The sequence below is a fragment of the Eleginops maclovinus genome, chromosome 22 (genome assembly GCF_036324505.1).
Source record: "Eleginops maclovinus isolate JMC-PN-2008 ecotype Puerto Natales chromosome 22, JC_Emac_rtc_rv5, whole genome shotgun sequence".
In the NCBI taxonomy this organism is placed as follows: domain Eukaryota; kingdom Metazoa; phylum Chordata; class Actinopteri; order Perciformes; family Eleginopidae; genus Eleginops; species Eleginops maclovinus.
In genome coordinates, this window is record NC_086370.1 from 3496720 (window position 1) to 3518379 (window position 21660).

Below are 21660 nucleotides of genomic sequence, written 5' to 3' on the forward strand. Positions count from 1 at the left end.
ATATTTTATTGCAGTAGTAAGCCATATTTCACGGTCTGGAATAGTTGAGCGGCCACAGGGACACACTGGAGTCTTTGATATTGTGCATTCAATCCAATGCATTGAAAGGCAGCTGCAGGAAGACTTAAATCTTTGTAAAGCCGAGACATTTTGGTATTGCATTGCCCATTTATAAGAGAGCTGGTTTTATGCCGTCAGGATCCAGACCTCGTACTGATCTTCTTTGATCTTCTTTGATGGGACTTTCATTTCATGATTGGGGAAAAGACTCACATGATCTTTTGATCAGCACAGGGAGGGCTGCATGTGCCTTGGATGGCGATAAAGAGAATATGGGAGCTTAAATGATCCTATGTTAGCAGTAGGGCTGGGTGGGAAATCCATTGATCTAAAAAAGAGAGCCTTATCTTCTAAGATTCCGAACAGATTCCATCTTCCAAACATAGGGGGGGTTATGAGCCTACATGGTTAGCAAAAACGGGCTTTTTCAACTAAAGAAGATAGATATCGCTGCCGATAGAGAGTAATCACATATACCCAGTCAAGCTTTATGATGGCAGTGGTGGAATAATAACCCAATATACCTATACATGTATACTATTTGTGTATAACCAAGTCAACCACTTTTGACCAATTATGTATAACATGCACATTTTGTATGTAAAACTTTTTATTTTGGAAGCCAATGAGAATTAAGAAATAGTCAAACTTAAGGAAAAAGAGTTTGCATATATTTTCACCTGTTGTGTTATGTTTGTCTCTGTGTGTTAACATTACTGCAATCAGATGATTCCAGATTACAGAAGATAACATTGTGTTATGCATGCACTACTCTGCTTTTATGCCACAATAGAGTGGTGCAGGGATGACGTATTTTTGTAGATTGTAAAAAATAAGATCTGTGGAAAACAAACCTGTTTGATAAATGCACGTTTCCACATGTCTACCCTACTTTTATCATTTTCAAATTGTAAATCTAATCGCCAGAAGCAAAATGCTAACATTATGCTATAAAAGAACTACAGACGAGTACAGCAGTACGCCAACTTAAAAACAAAAAATTCAAAAATGCAGATTCAAAATTGTATAAGTCGAAGCATTTGTTTGTTGTCAGACGCGTAAACTCTTCAAAAATCACCAGTGAGGGGGGGGGGGGGGGGGGGGGGGTTCACCGCTGATGTATTTAATGTCGTAGAACAAAACGTGATCCGTCTCTTAAATTTGTGTCAACCACAGACCTTATTTCAAGCTGTTTTTCTAAATCCTACGGAGAAATTCCATTGACTCTGAGATGAGGGAACCGGAAATGGTAAAATATTAACTCACTTCCGGGTGTTTGGACTCCTGGACTTCCTGCACCACTCGATTGGAAACAGCGGACAGGAATAAATCCTGAAATTAGCACCCTTACATAATGAATAAAATATGACTTTGAATCGGGAATAAACAGTTCAAGTTTTAAACCATGCTCTATGAGCTGCTCCTCTGAAGAATACAAGTGTATTTGCTGTAGAATGGAAGGATCAAGTACAAAATTCAACACTATGACCCTCAATTATCTCGGATAACTGCTTGTTTATGACAAAGGCAAAACATGGTGTATCCCTAGTCCTGTTTACCGAGGAGATGTGTATGTAACTACAGTTTACTCTAACTGGTGACAAAGAGCAAACACTCAAAACTCTGCGGTGTGCTGAAGGCCAAACTTTACATATGTGTTTACTTAAATCACTATCATCACGGAGCAGCCATCATCATCATTTTCTCCTTGTACACTAGAGCGCTAATACAGACTAATTGCTGTCTCTCTAAACAGAGCATCTAATGAATATTCAGGAACACTACAGAGCTCATTGTTTTTCATGCGTGACAATTCCAGCTATGGATCTGTACTGATAATGGGACGAGGGTAGGGGCTGCGCACGAAGAGTGTGCCATTGCGACTCCGTATTCAATTCCAGTGTGATTCGACATCGGGGGGGGGGGTCGTTGCGCACCGTGATGTGATCATACTCTGAATAAATTAGCCGGAGAGGTTTTTTTTTTTAATCTCCTTCTGCTTGATGCCTTTTATGATGACACAAAGAGTCATACTGCTGGGAAATGAAAGCTATCATTAGACTTGATGTGGCCGAATGGGGGTGGGGGGGTTGTTCTGGCTATGTTTTTGTGATGAACCTCTACTCAAAAATAACTTGTGGGTCATGTGATTTATTCACCCGTCCTTGTTGCTAAGGTTACTCATCAAATTAGAATGCACTTGAACTGCTGGGGCGAGGATCAATAGAGGGTATAGATCACACATCAAGCTAAGTTTTATTGGATGTTTCACGGCCGACCCAAGAGAAACGACCGGTCTCCTCCCTGAGCAGAGTGTTTATTTCTAGATCCATCATTCACCTAAGCCTTTTCCCAGTAATCTTGTTAGTCATGTCTCTTTAACTTATCTATATCTTTTCCTAGCAGTTCCATTTTCAATGTTTCTCTTTCTTTGACCTTTTACTGAATGGTCATCAAGACTGTGATTACTGTTTTCTGTGCTTATCCATCAATCTTACTTCCAACTGTACAGAAACAATGTAAAGAAAGTTCAAATATAAACACTATATAGAAGGGATGCTCCGATCGATCATCCGTCGATTATTATCAGCCGATATTCACTCTTAATAGTTTGATCGGTGCTCTTTATAAAGGCCGGTCAGGAGAGCCGATCAGGAGAGCCGATCAGATGATGCAAAATAAATGAGACTTTTCTCTGTGCGCGGCAAAAGCAGCCCGCCAAAATGGATTCACCGGTCTGGCAGATTTTCAAGGTGTCCAGAAAATAGATATATGCAATGTGTGTGAAGCAGAAATCCCTCGTGGTGGAACGCAACAACGGCAATTTAATACCACAAACCTCATTGGACATTTGAGGCGTCAAAGAATACAGCGAGTATGAAAGGCAAGCCAGCGCCAAGTCAGTAAAGTCCCAATAGCCCCCATCCACCCTATGATCTGCGATCTGTATCGCCCGATTCTGATTCCGGTGATCGGCTTTCGGTGATCAGCCCAAAAACCCTGACCAGAGCATATACAGTACATGCTGAATGTGTATAGCTTGTTTTTGTTATCAATAGCTATTCCATGTAGTGCGGTTGAAGACTTGTTAACAAGAAATGATTCAGCACGTATTCCAGCATCACTGTTTTCTTGGTAGGTCATTTATATCAGCTTCACTCCTCACTGATACCAATTTATTTGTGGCGAGGGTTAACACTGGCAGCAATGGTTCACAATGTGTCTACCAAGCAAGACTGTCCTTGTCTTGTTTTGTTTTTTTTGCAATGGTAGCAGAGGGAGCAGTCGCAGTGAGTGTTAGATGAAGGACTGCAGGTGTCAGGCGCTAGCCCTCCGACTCCACAGCAAGGAAACCAATTTATTTTACTGATATTGTGAGGAAAACTACTCTCTCAGACCACATTTTAAAGGTGTTCTGAGCCACATGTTTTTACAAGTATGTTACCTCCTGCTATGAGTCCAGGGCCACAACTGTCTTTTTAACTACAGCTCCGGAAAAAATGAACAGACCACTCCAAATTTTTCTTAAATCTCAATCATGTATGGCAGCTATTCCAGTGTCTGTTAAATTCCAACACAGAGAAATGTTGTCAGTAATTTATAGAATTCAATAAATACATGTTTTTAAAGTGTTACTCAAAGACAAACATAAATAGTAAAACCAGACAAACTGAAAATGCTGAAGTGGTCTCTCAATTTTTTCCGGAGTTGTAGATGAGAGCAGCGCTAAGTCAGTGCTTGGCGAAATTAAGGGGCCCGCCCACTTCCCGTTAAAGCATCTGCAAGTATCTGCGCCAAGTGGATGAAGTGTTTTACCACGCCTAGAAACTGCTGCTGTACTGCATGTCTTAACAACAAACAAAAAAGATGAAAAGTTACCATTTTTTTACTTTTACTAAGACGACAAAACGTGTAATCAGTGGGACCCGGTGATTCAATACATCTTATACATCTGTGGGAAACACCTCTGATGAGTTTAACGTCAAATGTCAAAATAGACAGTTGTTATGTCATAAGTCAAAGTAGTGAATATACTGCTTGTACTGTATTGAAATATACAAAACATGACTAGCCAATAAAATCCCAATCGTAGCCTGCTGCCTGCCACTCGTCCACCTGAAGACTGACCCGACATCCATCCTCTATTGACTTAAATTAAACCATAAATCGACGCATATTATCCATCTCCAATGACATTATGCAATTGTTCCCGGTCTGACCAGTGTAATTTGGCTCGTTGTAGATGAAAAATTGAACAGCATTCTTCTGTGGTAAACGTCTTTATCTCCTTTAAATCTTCAGCAAATTACAGCGAAAGGTTTTCACTCTAAAAATGGGCACGGCCATGACGTTGTGGGTTGCTCCCATTTATTGTTCTCTTTGCAAGAGGATGTACGCACCAATCTTTGCACAAACTGCCTCATATTGAAGCGCGCCACCAGATGGTTCTCAAACTGAATAAGTTCGCTTTATCCACAACATCTTTCAAAATGCCCATCGTGATATATCAGTGACATTTTGGGGGATTTAGATGCTTTAAACACGTGGCAATATAGAACCCAGTCTGTATTGTTTTAATTTCTCTTTTTCAGGAAGACTAGTCACAGGAAGTGCTTTGCTGCCTCCCGCCAAAACAACAATGCTTTTTTGCGAGCAGAGAGCACTTCAGAGGATAATGCTGCACAGCACTGTCACAAAGAAACATCATCTGGACCGTGTGAAAACTTTGGAGGTTACCATAGCAATGTGCCTTTGTGTGTCTCTATGTGTTTGTGTGTGTGTGTGTGTGTGTGTGTGTGTGTGTGTGTGTGTGTGTGTGTGTGTGTGTGTGTGTGTGTGATATTAAAGAGCTGCCACATCATCTCCTAGTCCCTGCATCGGCATAATGAATTCACCGTGATTCACAGCTCCTGGGCCAGCATCGGCACATTGTGTGTTCGTCCCGTTTTGGCTCATTAATAAATGACAGGAGAGGGATTCAGCGGGACTTATGGTGAACGGCATGGCTTATTCTTATATCTGAGATCAGCTGATATTGAGCATCAATATTTCAAGCTTATGTTTGTGAGTGACTCCTGCAGCGTGGTGTTCGGTTTCTCTCGTGGAAAGCTACAGATTTAGTGAACTCTGTAACGTCCACTCCTCAAGTGTCTACCATGTCCCATTTTTATGTGTGTGTGTATGTGTGCCTCGTTCCTGCCTAGCTATTAATCTGAGGCCTCATAATAGAAGCTTCTAAAGTTTGAAATAATATCATCTCCGTTTAGGGTGATTTCTGGTATTATCCTAACTGTATCTAGAATAAAAATACGGTCTTATATCAAGAAAATAATCTAGCTTCTATCTATAGAAGCTAAACCAGTCCAAAATCTAATTAAGTAAGGGATAAAGTGAGGCGTTCACCCGAGCCGGACGCAATGCTTTCTGTTTTCACTAACGAATTGACTCAGTATTAATTGAAATGATTTTATTGACTCGAAAATGATCGTCCTTAAAAAACGTAGATAAAGAAAACTCCCCCCAATGGAAATTGAATGCCTGTCTTCTTTTGTCCATGATAGCTAGCCTAACTGCTAGTGAAAACCAGTTTCCATCTTGAGCAACCTCCGGTACTTTGTAAATACGAGAAACAGGCATGACAGGACAAAAGCAAAGGTTTTTTTCGGATTTTTTAAACTTGAGTTAAGATAAAGGGTTACTTTGCTGCGTACAATCTGCGCCATCACCCTTCCAAAATATCAACCCCAGGCTCTAACACTCGATGACAAAAATGTTTTCCATTCACAGAGGAAGGAACGCTCAGGCCACGCAGTAGAATCTCCCAAAGGGACTTGCTCTTTGTGTGCTCGTTTCCCTACTTAAAGCTGCTTTGTTCTCCGTTCTCAAAGATGTTCCGTTTGCCTGCCTGCTTGTCTGCCTGCCGGTCTGCCAGGCAACAATCATTCCTCTTCTCCCTCTGTCTGCCTCTCCGCCCAGCTGCTCCTCTTCCCTCTGTCATCAACCCGTCATCATCCACAGTAACATTGCAATAAACCTGTTCAACTTCATCTGCATCTTTATCTGTGATCTGCAACTGGGTCCACCTACAGACAATCTGTAACAGGCTTCTCAAAGGTCACCGTCACAGAACCAGCACCAAGAATCCAAGTCACCCAATGCGTATTATTAAACTAATTGTACCGCCAAAAGTGGTTCTTATCAACTGTGGATGTGACTCTATCCTTTATATTTAAAGCGGACTTTTTCTGCTTTTCGGGGGTTGTCTCTTTCCCTCTGTGACTCGTTTTTTTGATACCATGCACAACAGTTTTTTTTTAATTGCCTGACATGCTTTTGCACGTTCTTTATTCTCAGGCCTTGAAAAGGAAGAATAAGGTTCTTATACAACAGTGGCGAACCGTGTCTCTCATAACTGGACCTTCTGTAGACACACACACACACACCATCCCCAGATTCGAAAATTCGGTAGTCCACGGAGGCAGTCACATACTTATAATGTCCATCTTTTCACTGAATGTTCGTCTTGAAAAGGGTACTAACAATAATTTCACATCAACATCATCTTCACCTGTTGCCATTTCGACGTAAAAATAAAAACTATGTAAACTCATTACGTGAATTACTACGTAGCATTTAGCTAGATCCTCTATCTCGAGCCAGTGAACTAACGGGTGTGGACACAGTACCAGTGTGGACTAGTACTGGAGAGGTGTCAGTCCACCTCCTGGGCCCTGCCAAGGTGCTCTGGAGCAAGGCACCAAACCCCCAAATGCTCCCTGGCCCCGGCGAGACTGGCAGCCTTCGGTCTAGCACCTCTCCAAGAGCATGTGCATGTTTGCACCTACCTGTGTGTGGTTAATGCATGTATGCATGTAAAATAGTTTGAAAACTGAATTTCCCCCTAGGGGGATTAATAAAGGTTCATATTCTTCTTCTGCTTCTTCTAGAATACCCTGGAACCGTGGGAAAATCTGAAAGAATACCCCCATTGGCTACAAATCAATATATGATTGGTTGATCAAATTGTCAATCCAAACGTACGCTCTCATTCAGTTTAAGGGCCAGGACATTCTATCAGGGATATAGAATACCCTGGTTGAAGGATATTCTTCCCAGAGACCCAGAAAAATATCTGATTGGTTGCATTTTTTTCCTAACACAAAACCACTCAAATGCAAAGTGCATGGACCGAGAAAGACAAACAAATCAACAAAAATAATCGGTTGATATTACAGATCAACAACAAAGATACAATTCTTATTTATTCATTTTATTTACATTTTATTTGTATAATTAATTCAATTTTTTTTTCTATCTGAGGGTTCCAGGGTATTCTAGGGTACCTTGAAGGCGCTGACGGTTCACCACTGTTATACAATGATGCAGGAAATTTGGCTACAGCTTCCACCATATGGTTAAACCTACACACACACACACACACACACACACACACACACACACACACACACACACACACACACACACACACACACACACACACACACACACACACACACACACACACTATGCAGACAGCTGTGTTTTCCTGTTTCCGATCCAGTTCTAAAAAACAGCCAACCCTAACAGCCCCCTCCATCACCGTGCGTCTCTGGTCGGACCTTTCACAAACCACTGGACTGTGACATATTGTGGTGGAGGAATAGACCACGCCACAGGGTTAAAATACCATAGTAACCTTTCGACTGTTCACAGAAGGATACATTAAGGGTCTATTTACAGCCTGGTGGGAGGTGGTGGGAGGGAATGCGGTGGAGGGGATGGGAGAAGAAGTAGCAGTCACAAAGAGTCTTTCAGAGATAAGTAAATATAAATGTACCTCTATACTATCCGGTTATACAGTGCCTAGGTGTTGAGTTTTTGAGAAACTCTTTATTTTTAGCCTCTCAAAAGGTGAAAAATACACCAAAGCTAAATAATGCATCTACACCTCCAACACAAGCTGTTCTCATATAAACACAGGACAAAAGTGTAGCGGGACATGTGCTTCAGCGGGACAGTGCATAAGTAACACAAATTATCATCAGGAATTAAGATCATTTCCCAGAAAATGTTTAGTTTGTAAACATACACAATGTTCTACGTATACAGGTACATCAGTGAAGTGTGAGAGAAAGAAAAGAAAAACCTTACATAAAAAACACGGTAGCTTTGTATTCCAGGCATTAGGAAGAGATGTCATCATGGCATAGACTGAATATAGAACATACATGTATATTACTATCGTGGCAATTTGATTAGTTCAAAAATTAAATTAAAAAATACGATTAGTTTCAGAGGTTACAGCAACAACACCACAGCTGGAAAGAGAGAAACAACTCTGACCACATTTTCTGGAACCAGTGTTGCATAAATGCATGGTGAATTAGCTGAATCAGCAGCTAACGAGCTAGCTATCCACTAAAAAAGCTAGCTAGAGAGCTAGTTCCACCACGCTTTAATTGTAAATTAACAGAAAATGAACATAATTAAAATGTATTTGGCAAAGTCAATGTGCTTTCCTGCACTGAGAGTTTGTGAATGAAGTATTATGTTATTACATTTCAATCATATACTTTTGCTCAGCGAATTTACGCTGTAAAGGTCAGTTGAATTTATACGGCGTTAGCCTGCTACATGTCCGCAGCTCTTGTCATAGTGCTTGATTTGAGTGGGAATATCCTTCATGACTTTTGTTCTATATCTTTGGACAGAACATTTTTGCACGGCCAAACTTTCCTAAGATCAAGCGTGTTATGACACTGCTTGAAAAGGGTGTTTTAGGAGAGAGGAAATGGACTCTGTGGCCTAGTTCTTTCCCCCATTTCCCATTAGCAGCTCCAACTTGAAACACAGGCGGGACACTTCATGTTCTGGCCCAGATACACCTGACTTCTGTGAGTCCTTACAGGATTGAGGACGAGTACCCGAGCTGAATATTCAGCTCAAACGTCAGGTGCATGCTCACATGATGTCTCAAAGCCCCTATATTGTTACACAACACTTTTTTTTCAAATGTGTCAAAATCGATAGACACATCCTTTCAACACCTGTAAGTAGCAGTGTTTTTTTTAGACGTGCTATGAAGTGAAGCAGGTGTGTTTGCATACACACTTCCCCGGGGTGTACCGGGCAGCTGGAGAGGCGGAGCCTCTGTCAGATTTAATGTTGTCACATTTGAGCGGGTATTCACTGCAGAACATTAGAATAAAGATAATACAGATGTGTGTGTTTGAGCACCAGCACGTGTTTGTAGGAGCTGGTTACTGTTGGCTGTCTGTGAGATCTTTACTGTCATTTTAATGAGAAACTCTGTTTCTGTAATTGGTGTAAGAAATGATGTCATGTGTACAGGGGACACAGGGTTTCCTACTGCTTCTTTTTATTTTGCAAAAACACATGAGCGTGACAGAACAAAGAAGGATAGGATGTCTTTGTTCAGCGCATATATATAGGGGCGTTTGTGGCTACACAGTAGTGCGATCATCTTTCAACCGGAAGGTTGTGGGTTCGATCCCAGCCTGACCAGTCAACAGGGCTGGACTGGCTATCTGGCGTACCGGGCAAATCCCTGCCAGGCCCTCCAACGTTTTGGGCCTCCCCAGGGTCGGAAACAAAACATACATTATATATATTATATTTTTTATTGATTGCGACGGTAAAAACATGACACATCGTGGCCCATTGGATGCTTCTCTTGAGGCACATTTGGCTAGTCCAATGAAATTCCTTGGTTCTCGAAGGCCCGCCCCTCCCTAGAGGCCCTCACTTGACCCAAGTCATCACCTCAAATTTTGTAAGCGAATGGTGGAGGATAGAGAGGTCGCGAGATGGAGAAACAAAAGAGTGGCCATGAGAAGCGAATGGAAAAGAGAAAGCAAAAACTTAAAGACGACGCAGCAAAATGTGCAAAAATCACCGACTTATTCAAAAGCACAAGCTCAACCTCGGGTTCGGGCGGTGGGGCCGCCGGTACAACGACAACGAGCGCACATGTGGTGGAGAATGTAGAGGAGGAGGAGGCGGAGGAGATGGTGGTTCGAGCCGGGGAACCAGAGGAGGAGGAGACGGAGAGACGAGAGTCACGAGACGTGACCCAGCAGGGAGAGATTGAGGTTAGAATTCAGCTCAACACACCCGCTAGCTAGCCAATGCAGTGTAGCTATTCACCGCTTCGGCGTTTCGTTTCCCATTTATTGCCTGAAACCGAGACCAAGTTGTCATCCTGACTTTATCAAATCAGTCACAAACATGTACCCATTTGATATATTTTCATGCACTTCTCTTGTAATGTTGCGCCAGCATATATAAATCTTCCATTTGTCGAGCTGTTACAAGGTCATGTGATGTGTTTTAAGTTATGCTAGTGCCGTCCCGTCTAGAAATACCCTAGCTAGCTAGGCAGATTAGCTATTCACTGCTTCGGCATTTTTCCCATTTATTGCCTGAAACTAAGACTAAATGTGTCGCCCCCACTCTCTCAAATCAGTCACAAATATGTACCGATTTATTTTCGTACACCTTTCTTGTATTGTTTTGACAGCTTATGGAAATCTTCCATTTGTCTTGAGCTGTCAGCTGTCACAAGGACGACATGTGCGTCTTGTAATTGCTAGTGCGTGTTAGTTATGGCATCCCCCCTTTCACTTTCTCAAATCCAACAAATATCTTATTTCTACTCTACTGCTTGTCGTGTCTTGTGCAACTGTGATTTTATACAAAATGTATTTTTGTAATATTTTCCTTCTGTAATGGCATGCCACGTCATTATCAAGACATCTCGTATTATCTTAAGTTTTCTGCCTATTTGCACGGTAGATGGATAGGTAAGAAGCTGACTAGCCGTGCTACTGTTTAGGAATAGCTGATAGCTGATAGCTACGCGCTCACTCCAATTTGCATGACATGTAAAAACATGGTATATTAGCTTTGTTGTTGGCAATGTGTATCTGATATTTTAATCGTGTCTTCATGAGTTGCATTTTCCTGTGGTGGTCATGGATAGGCTATCCTACCATTCACCACGTTGTGTGGAAAGCATTAAAGCAATGGATGTTTCAATTTCTTCATGGTTGAGACAACGCAGTTGGATGTTTCAAGGCGTATTGTACACGGAACTTTAACAAGTTATGTTGGAAGCCTAAGCAATAAGAAGCGGTCACTTGGTTTTGCTGTGGTGAAAGAAATGACGAGTGTCCGAAAAAAACCCACTGTTAGACATAATGACTAGCTTACGCTCTTTTGATCTGTCTCAAGTTGCATTACAGTTTCTGCCTAGACAACTAGAAACGTTTTGGTGGGGGGGGGGATTCCATTCAGTAAGCTATATATAAAAATGGCGCTTGGCCCTTGGGTGATCAAAAGTGCCCGGGCCCTTTTCAGATGCCAGTCCAGCCCTGCCAGTCAACATGTCGATGTATCCTTGGGCTTAACCCCGTTTTTGCTCCCGATGGTGTGTGAATGTGTATGAACGTTAGTTTCCTAGAGCAAGGTGTACTGCTCTGTATGAATGGGTGAAAGACTTCTAGTATGTAAAGCGCTTTGAGGGGTCCAAAAGACCTGATAAAGCGCTTTATAAGTACAGTCCATTTACCATTTACATGTAAACCTTGGCTTTTACATTAACACGACTGTTAATGCTCTGATTTGTGCTGGAATCCGATTTCTCCAAACACCCTCGTTCCTTGTATACATAAAAGCCATAATGAGTATGACAAACCCTCTGTACACACAACAGAGCTCAAAGCTCTACATAAAGAGGTACAGCGATGGTAGGGGGGTGTGGTAGTCTGACACCAAAAGGCAGGCCACCAGGCCACAGTGCTGTCCTGTTGTCCTGCAGGACTCTGAAGAACAGTCACCTTCCTCTGACCTCATCCTCCTCATTATAAATAGCCTCCTGAAGACATTTTATCTAAAGAGAAAACAATGTCCTCTGCGTCAGCAGTTTAAAAGTGACTTTTGCAATCTAAGAGACAGAAATGTAAGATTTTAACAAAGTGCATTAATCCATTTTCTATTACTACAGATTTATTCATTTGGAGGATTTTTTTAAATGTAGATCAATGATTTAGAATTGACTGTTGGCTAAAGGCCTACTCAGAACCCTGATACTCTCTAAGCTAATTTGGTGTTCAAAGAGTTTGATGGGTGGTGTTTGTTTGTTTTTTCCAGAAACCATATAAAATATCCAAATTTAAGGATAAAAGATAAAGATAAAAAGAGTATTTCATATTCCATGAGTTAAGGCTAAGCCAATGCTTTAAGCCACTGAGGGGCTACTTCAGCTTGTCTGGTGAGTAAGAGTCCCTCACATAGTTTCAATTGAACACTTAGTCCCTATATTTTCCATAACTCCTGCTCATTAAACTTGAATCAGATTTCAATCACCATACAAAATGACACTTCATGAAATAATTATAAGAGCCAAACTTTACCTCATCTTAGGTGTATGTGTTCTCGGTGTGGGGTCAAAAACTGCTGAGCCTTCCAGTGGAACCAGAGTACACAATCATTGGTTCCTACTTATATATCTGAATTTCAAATTGGCTCCTACATAATGAATCTTTATCTTTGTTTTTTTTTTTAAATATGATGTATGTACAGTATATTTATCAAGTCCTATATTTGACAGGGTGACAATTTTTCCAACTCCATGTAGCTAAAGTTCAATCTGCTGGTGGTCATACCAGCTGGGAAAATGTCTACCTCGTTCTTAAATAAAAGACCCACTGAATTTTGAAATGTATTTGTTCTGTGCATGAATGAATCTTGACGTAGGAACAATATTTAAGGGGGTTTTAAGGAAATACAAAATAACCCCCCCCCTCTTTAACTTCCATTGATTAGCTAAAGCTTAAAAAAAACTCTTGAGAGAGACCATATTTTTTGGAAGTGATGCAAAGATGCCAATTTTCAAATGTTCTTTTGCTGCATTTGAAAATTGGCAAGGGGCAAATGTTAAGTTTTTGCAATTGTGACATTTATAGAAAACACACAGCCTATCAGTCAGACTACTTTTAATACCACGTTGTGTTAGAAACAATGCAAACAATGCAAACTGATTTAATTGGTTTCTGTGGGATAACATGTCTGGGTTGGCTGTTTAATTCAACGCATTATGAGCCCAGGGTTTGTCTCACCGTGCTGCACAGAGGCCTCACACACACACACACACACACACACACACACACACACACTGCGAACTGAATGGGACGACAGAGAGTTTACATCTGTCAGCCTGTCAGGTAACGTGTGTTGACTTTTGTGATCTGCGACCCATTTTTATCCTCCTCCTTTTCAACGAGGTTGCCTGAGCGCGGGCACAGTAAAAAAGTACTTACAGTTTCCTTCACGGCTCCCGCAGGAGTTGGCAAGGCAAGAGTGCTTCTCCGCCATGAATCTAGTTCAGTAATCGAAGCAGTGGGAATTAACTGAATGCGGGCTGAAAGCAGTGATGTATTCTTCCATAAAAGAATGATAGACCCGAGAGCCAAATATTGAGCTAACCTCACTTCTGCTGTAAGGCTGCTGACAGGTAACACTTCCTTTAGCTTTATTAGATGCTTCTCTCGTCTATTTCCCATAACAAAGACTACAGCAAACTTATGGTCAAAAATAAACCTCTCCAAAGGTCGGGAAAGTGCAAATGCAGTGGCGAAACAGCCGAGAGGTATGACAGCATACTGCATGAGGCAACTTATCGGTGTAATCCACTAATTATTTACTAGATGAATCAACTAATGATTGGCTCTATAAAATGTCAGAAAATTGTAAAACGTGTTAATCGTAGGCTCTCAAAGTCTAAGTTGATGTTTTTAAATGTCTTGTTTTGTCTGTAAAAAACCTAAAAATATTCATACATTTTAAGGCTCTGCCACAACAAATCGATAAAATCGATTTGATTGCTAAACAAGTTGGCAACACATTTCCTTATTGATTTGTTGAGACTATGTTGTTACTAGCTGTTTTGCGGACTTGCCTACGTCACTAACAAAAAAAGCTACTTATGACTAAAAAAACATTCACAAATGTCACGCCAAACATTAGCCACCTTTAGCTTAGCGGTGGTGATGTGTGGCCGCTGGTCTATAGCCTAAAGTTAGCATTTTACAATATGTCATATCAAATCATAAAAGTGGTCTTAATGTGAGGAAAATCTGCTTAACAAAACATCTAAGTACAATAAACATGTGTCAAAGAGCTCATTTTCTGCAATATTCCAACTCCCATAGAAAAATCCCTCCTTTTTTTTGCAGAGGGGGGGCCTTGAGACGCTGGCCTTCTGTTCGGCCTACACAAATAAATCTTCACTCCATTAACATCCCTTTAACCAAGCCCACTTTGGATAAAACCTTGTCTTAATTCCTCCCTGCACAGGAAAAGCACATACACACGAAGACACACACACACCTCAACGAGCATGAGCGACCTTTCTTGCCTCTGCTGTCTCCCCAGCACCCCGCTGAGCTCGTCTCTTTGAAGGTGCTCTGACACTAGAGCTGCTGCTACTACTGCCATCAGCTCAAGCTCTCAGGGTTACAGGAGGGATGGACAAAAAGTACCCATGAGGTGTTGTCAACATCCTTTCTGCGGATTTGTTTGTGAAGAAAAGGTTTGTCCTAGAAGACGAATAAGCAACCAGTTGGGATATGTGACAGCTAACCTAACAATATACTTTGACGTGTCACCGGAGGAAAATCACACAGGTTTTTTAAGAATAAAATAAAGAATGGCGAAATTTTTGTGAGCTGCCTCCGAGTCAGGGTCTTGGTATTGTGCGTCATTGTTAAAGATATCACTAAGACCTGCTCTTTTAAGTCCTAGCCTAAACCGTCCACCGAAAATAAAGCCTACAAAGAGCTGTCTGCAGCAGAAGGTGGAGTCAGTCAGATGAGAAAACATTCAGACCTGGCTCACCCGCCGTTCCTTATTGTTATCATAAGTGACTCACTTAGCAGCTGTTAATATGAATATCACACAAGTTAACCTTGTAAAGTAAATTGAAATACTACAGAGAAATGTCATTAAGAATAGTTAGAGGTGTTTTTATGAAATGATATGTAGCTATAAATAACAAGGAAAACTCTGAAGGTAACCTGTCAACTTACTTTTTAACTGCTTTGATTTCTTATTTTCATCAGCTTTCATTCAGTGACACTCAAACTGACATGTGAACTTGTAAAGAGGACATATTCTGCTCATTCTCAGGTTCATATTTGTATTTAGTGTCTCTCCTGGGACATGTCTCCATGCTTTATTGTTCAAAAAGCTCTTTATTTTTCTCATACTGCCTGTGCTGCAGCACCTCTTTTCACCCTCTGTCTGATACCAGAGCCCAGTCTGTTCTGATTGGTTAGCTGGCCGGCTCTGTTGTGATTGGTTAACCGTTTAGAGATTTCCAGTACCTTAGCCTACCATGAACAATGTGTAACGCTAGCCAATAGAAGTGCGAGTGTTACATAGCGATGTCACTATGAGGCATTTCAGTCAGGGAGGGAGAGAACACTTTTGTTGAGACTCTAGCCATTGCATCCCATTTACATGCACAGAAACCCATAGAACACACTACAGGAATGGCAGTATCCAAAAAGCTGAACAGGGCATTCAGTGCTCGCAATTCAAATCACACTTCAAATGCTTTTCCTAGGTGTTCACCTGTGAACCAAAGAAAACTCCAACTGCTTTCAATCCTGGGTCATACTTTAGTAAATATCTGCTTTCATTTGCCATACTTCAAAACGTTTCTACAATTTCAAGTGTGGCCTCACTTCAAATGAGTAAAATATGACCCTAGCAGTTTCCCCACCTATTGCACCATGATGCTACAGCCAATAATGGCAGTCCTCTGCTGTGGCAGGAGGCCAGTAGCTGCAGGCAGCCGGGAAGTTGAGTTGAATAAAGAAAGTGAGAGAAATTGAGCGTCTGGAACAAAGATGAAAGACAGTGAAGGCTTCAGTATTCCGTGCAAGTTATCAGCCATCTCTCTGTGTATACCTCTATCCTCAAACAAATCTGCTTTCATTGCCCCATACACTTATCCTTGTCGGGAAGAGCCATCACGCACACACTCAGACATTCAGGCAGACACACACACACACACACACACACACACACACACACACACACACACACACACACACACACACACACACACACACACACACACACACACACACACACACACACACACACACACACACACACACACACACACACCTACACGGAGAACAGAAATGTATCGTCTACAGGAGAGGGAATTTGTCTTTGGCTTAACAAGGATGATCAAAAGCACTCAAGAATGTAACAACACAAAAAACAGACAACACAATTAACAGCATGTCCTGCGTGCACAATCACTCACACACCACGCTCCGCAAATCAGTCGGAGCACAAATAACAAGTACACGGAAATATGTGCCAATGTTCAACTACAGCAGGCGTTTGTCAATTCTGCTCCGTCTCCTGAACACTGCGGCACACTCACAACAAGTGGCCTCTTTCAAAAAGAGAAACGCTGTGCCAAGTTGGGATGAGTTGGAATGGAGAGAGTGAAGCTCCTTTGTCTGGAGGCTGGCTAACAGTTAAACCACAGGCCCTCAGTCAGGCTGTGTGGAGAAAACTCTTTTATTAGGGCTGTATCATATGAAGAAAAAACAATGTGAAATACCTTGAATGTTTTATTGTGACGATATCGTTGGGTTGAAAATATTTACATAATGAAACTCTGATAAATAATCATCAGTAATGTGGGTTTTAACGAAATGGCTAAAGGCAAATAACAGAAAAGTCTGGTAAATCCTGAAAATGATTCTACTGATGCACTCTTTAAAACAGGATAAAGAAAACTCTTATAGTCTATATTCAAAATCTAAGAAGATAACAAGTGTCTTATCACAATATCCAAATAATATCCATATATTGCCTAGCCCTAGTTGAAATGAATACCCATTAAATGATACCGAAGCTCATGGATGATGTATTGTGTTCATTGACCCTCAGCCTAAAGTCCAACTTCTCCATTAAATCGTTCAGTATGTTTTCCCAAAGCCACATTATCCTCAAAGGTCTCATCCTCACCAAACCAAACCAGATCAGGTGATAGAACAGGTAAAAGAAACGAATTAAGAAGTTTAACATTCAAAATGTTTCTTTTTCTGATGCCGTTTGGCTGCCGTTGGCCCTGCTGGCTTATCTGATCAATTATGATCAAGATGTCGGAAGAGAGAGTTAAAAATGACAATATCTGTAAGATGTATACTGTAAAAATGTGAATATAGCAGTATAACAATGCCACAAATATAAACTATATATGTCCTCTTAAGAACACTGCAACATGCGTGCCCCCCCTGTAGCAGCAGCTACTCACAGAGGAGAGGAGAGCAGACACCCCGCCTCCCAATGACTTTGACGTTACGGCAGACCCACAGTCGCAGTTCTTATCCTTCAAAATGATGCCCGGACTCGTGCGTGTGTGCATATGCAAGTACGTGTGCATGCATGTTTATAAGTATATAGGATTACGTTTTGTATACGTATGTGCAGGTGTACGTCTGTATCTGCTTGTGCATGTAATGCCAATGTAAGTTAGTGTATGTATATTATTTGCAAATTATCGGGTGTTTGTACATGCAGAATATACATGAAGTTTAATTTAAAACGATATCTGTATGTACATGTTCTTTTCTGTTCACATGAATTAATCAAAAATCACAATAACAAGTTGTAAACAAAACAAAAACATGATGCCCGGACTTCAGATTTGGTCTGTTAGATTTATTAAACAACGACGCCCACGCGACTTCTCCCGGTCACTGAGCAAAACACATCGGCGTCTGCCATCGTCACATGGCACCTTATTTACCGAGGTGCCGATGGTGGTAAATAGGGCCAACATCGGCTGATGGCGATTTCTCACCGATGTATCGTGTGAGATATCACACGATACATCAATAGAACATATACCTGTATATAGGACATGAGCATGCAGACTTGATACAAATTGCACCCACGGTATAAGTCTATGTGTGAGTTCATTAGCATATACAACTGGTGTTGAAAGAGCCAACTCTCCACTGCTTAAGAGAAAATAATTCAACACTTAAGGGTACAAGCTTTCTTACTGAGATTTGGATAGGAAGCTATAGGCCTACTGCAAATTTACTGATGTCTCAGTAAATGTGAAGATACCGCCAGCTGCTGATTAGCTTAGCATTGAGCAAACAGTCAGGAAAGAGCCAGGCTAGCTGAGGGTACAAAATGTCTCTAAACTCCTTGTCATGGTTGTAATGTTCAGAACTATTTTCTTGGCTGTGATCACTCTGAACTCTTCCTGCTGGTTGCATGCCCGGGCTACAAATTGTCCAGTAAATCTTAAATTCATCAAACCCAAAAAATCAGGCAACCAAAAGAGAAAAACAAGATACTGCTCTTAGCTGATGATTACTCAAGTGCTCGAGTGACTGCATGAACGCTGTTGTCAAAGTGAGAAAACAATGCATAAAGCTAGCAGGATATGCACCTCAAATCAATTCCACAGCCTTCCTTTGCTAATCAAGTTCTGCCAAAATAGCCTTTTTGGCAGCTACGCTTGGACATCAACCTGACCGCCTGATTATGTTTGCAGCCTTTTGAGCGCAACGCTGCTCTAATATTACTGCCTAATGTAGGCCAGAGGCTGTTTTCCAAGAAGCCAACAGATACTGTTTCTAAGAGACCTGACAGGCAGCAAGAGACATCTAGACTCTATGTCAGCATCCACAATGCAGTGCGCCACGCTCTGCTCGGACTGTTCTCAGAGCTGCGCAGCTCTTTGACAGATGAGCAGGCTGGGGGAGAGGCAGCTGCTACACGAGGAGTGGAACCGATGTAGAATGGTGATCAAACTTTAACATTAACACTGTTTTTTATGTGTGTGTGTGCCGTACACCCACTTCACATCCACTCCATATTTACTGTATGTTTTCAGCAGAAGAGTGTTTTAGTGCTGCATAAAAACAAGGGACACATTTTAGAGTACCTCCTTGTTGGAGCATTTTATGAATACTTCAAATTAGGGATGATATGACACATCTTGTAATTTGGCAGATATCGGTAGAGATAAGCATGTCTGTGGATATGCTGATGATAACCGCTGAGACGAGTGTCGAGGTTCATCTTCACACGGAAGAATCTACCTCCTACTTGAGTCTGATGTTAAGGTTGTTGAACTCTGTCAGCCTTGTTCATTGGACTCCAAAAGGGAGGACGACGTTTTCAACAAGGACTGAAGCGGCTTGGATATAATGCATTTAGTTTGCACAACATCTAGCGGTTGCAGGGTTGTTTGTAGCACAGATTAAGCCTAGCATTTAGTGTACAAGTTTAAGCAACACATCAGGCACTTTTAAAAAAGTTATTATATCATTATGTTTAAACAGCCAATCAGCAAAGGCCAACATAAGAGGGAAAATGTCAGCATATTGGAAACATTCCAATATGCTGATTGGCCCTGTGATAACTGGACTTAAACTATACTGTACATTATACATTTATATGTAATATTCCATACCATGCAGTCTTTATGTATATATAATATCCTTAATTATATTTTGTTTTTGTTTGTATTTTGTGTACATAATTTGTCCAACTTTTTAAATGCTGTTTTATTTCTATTGTAATGTACAATGGCTTTTTCTATGTTGCTGCAACGCAAAACAAAACCCAAATTTGGATCAATGAAGTACTTCTATCTATCTATCCGTCCGTCCGTCTATCTATCTATCTATCTATCTATCTATCTATCTATCTATCTATCTATCTATCTATCTATCTATCTATCTATCTATCTATCTATCTATCTATCTATCTATCTATCTATCTATCTATCTATCTATCTATCTATCTATCTATCTATCTATCTATCTATCTATCTATCTATCTATCTATCTATATCCTGCTTTCATACATAAAAACACACCTTTGCACCAATGAGCAAAGTATGACTGTATAACTCAAATATTTGATCATTCTGATGATTCATTCCCTCAATAATTGATGAGTTGTTTGGCCTACAACATGTCAGAAAAGGGTAAAGAATCAATCAGTGTTTCCGAAAAGCCCAATGTCTTTAAATGTCTTGCTTTATCCACTGCTCAAACATACTCGGTAAAGGAAGCAGCAAATATCCACAGTTATGTAATCAGAGGATTCTGTTTTTCTCTAATGATCTATACATCTGTGTATCGTAATAATGGTGATTACAATTGAAGCACATCCGTAAAAAAAAATTGTAAGTCATACATAACTGGCACCTCATATTGGTGATAGGAGGTTGAGGAAACTGACTTCTGTCTGATAATAATGATGGTACGGGATCTCTCTCCTCTATCTCTCTACCATCTCAGCCTTGAGAGGTTCTGGCCTGTTTCTCAAGGTTTCTCTTTTAATTGGACAGTATAGAAAAAAATAAATTGTCCAAGAACATCTCTCTAAACTTTAATATAGTAACTGCTCTGACCATTAAGTGCTGTAAGGATGAGAAGGACGTGCCACTTACAGCACTGGGCCACTCATTATTTTCAAAAACCACTCCCATATAGAGACATCTGAATTAGAGCTATTTGAAGGCTATTGACAAAAAGTTGAAACATTAATTAGGTTATCCTTGTATGTAGGAATACTAAACACACACATATGACTGAATCCCCGTGGTGAAATGACCTAATTCGATCAAGTTTTGCTTGGTTCTCGTCCAGCACATGATGATGATTCTGTGGCAAAACGGGATTTCTGTAGCCTATCATAGAGATTCAGTGCTGTGCTTTCGCGTGCACATCCAAGAAGCTTATTTCCCATGCATGGTAAAAGATATCATAAATTAACATTACTTCCATGCATGACACTAATCTTGTCTTAATTATGCAATTAACTATCTCTCTTGAAATAGTCCATATTTCAAAGGGTTCATTCAGGCATTCACGTATTTGCTCGCAGTATGAGCACTTTCTGCCTCATGCTATCTGCATGGGGGCTAATATGAAGTGGAAATTTGTATGCTGTCAGTGTTCGTTTTGTGGGCGTTATTATGTGTGATAACAATACAAATTTAGGGTGAATTAGCTTCATTTATTGTCAACTCTGGATAATAACAGCCGTCTATTAGTAAAAAGCAGAGGTGGAACAAGCACTCAGATTATTTACTAGTAAAAGCAGCAATACTGCAGTGTAAAAATACTCAGTTACAAGTAAAAGTTCTGCATACAAGAATTGTACTTAAGTAAAAGTCGAAAAATACTCCAAGGACCAAAAGTAAAAGTACTTGTTATGCAAAATTTACTTTGAGGACTAGATATTTCATTGTTCCATCATGGACTACAAAAACTGCATAAAGTGTACATGTTTTGTTTTAGAATCATTGCCATGAGTGGAATAAACTAATAAATGCATTTATTTGATTAAAATGATTCATGTATTAATGTGTTCTTAATTTAAACTTGGTAAAGGTGGGGTTAATTCATTTATTAATGACTTAACACACTACTGGGTTGCTTAACCTATAATAATATGTAATAATATGTTTCAATTTACATTTTGTATTATTAACCTAAATCTGTAACTAGTAAC

At 40.6% G+C, this 21660-nt stretch overlaps 1 protein-coding gene across 1 annotated transcript in view; it reads right to left on the reverse strand.

The window, feature by feature from the left end:
* LOC134858609 (serine/threonine-protein kinase 32C) overlaps positions 1-21660 on the reverse strand; it is a 100628-nt gene that overhangs the window by 78160 nt on the left and 808 nt on the right. The gene's annotated exons all lie outside the window — the stretch shown is intronic.